This window comes from Bison bison, unplaced genomic scaffold, assembly GCF_000754665.1.
Source record: "Bison bison bison isolate TAMUID 2011002044 unplaced genomic scaffold, Bison_UMD1.0 scf7180017864500, whole genome shotgun sequence".
In the NCBI taxonomy this organism is placed as follows: domain Eukaryota; kingdom Metazoa; phylum Chordata; class Mammalia; order Artiodactyla; family Bovidae; genus Bison; species Bison bison.
Window position 1 is genome coordinate 2,837,884 of NW_011495059.1, and position 697 is coordinate 2,838,580.

A 697-nucleotide genomic window follows, 5' to 3' on the forward strand; every position below is an offset into this window, starting at 1 on the left:
CCACCACCACGCAGTCCCTCCTTTCTGATGGTCTCAACTCTCCATCCACAGTTCACACTCTGAGACTTGAAAGAAGCTCGTGGTTCAGTCCCCAGGGGGCACAGGGTTGTGTGGGACCGTTGGAAATGTTGGAAGCGTTACTCGTACCGGTTTCACATTTTGTTGTCAACAATTTACTGTATTTTTTTTTTTTTACTTTTTCTGTAACAGTTTCGCTATAATTTATCAGAAGGTCCAAAAGTTCGACATAACTATCTCAGTTTGCGTTATTTATTTATGATGCTTTTGTCATTGTCTTTTATACATTTGGGGTTATAAATTATGTAAATGTTAAAATGAGCATCTCAAAGAAGTCTGTTCAATCATGGCCGGGGGGGTGGGGAAAAAAAAAAAACAGCTTTATTTTTAAAAAGTGGAGTCCCAGTTTTAATGAATCAGAGTTATAAATCAGAAATTCTGTAAACCAATTCCATAAGAAGAAGGGATCCAGTAATTAAACCGATTCTATTTAATGACATCTTTGTCGCATAGGTGGTCTCTAATGCTGACAACAGATTTCTTAGAAATGCTGCTCTCTCTATTTAACTAACATTTTGTTCAGTTTTGCCTCCAGTGGAAGCAGAAAGGGTTTTTTCAGCTGTTAAATCCTAAAAATCAATATAATTTATTTATGTAAAAAAAAAATCACTCAATTGAT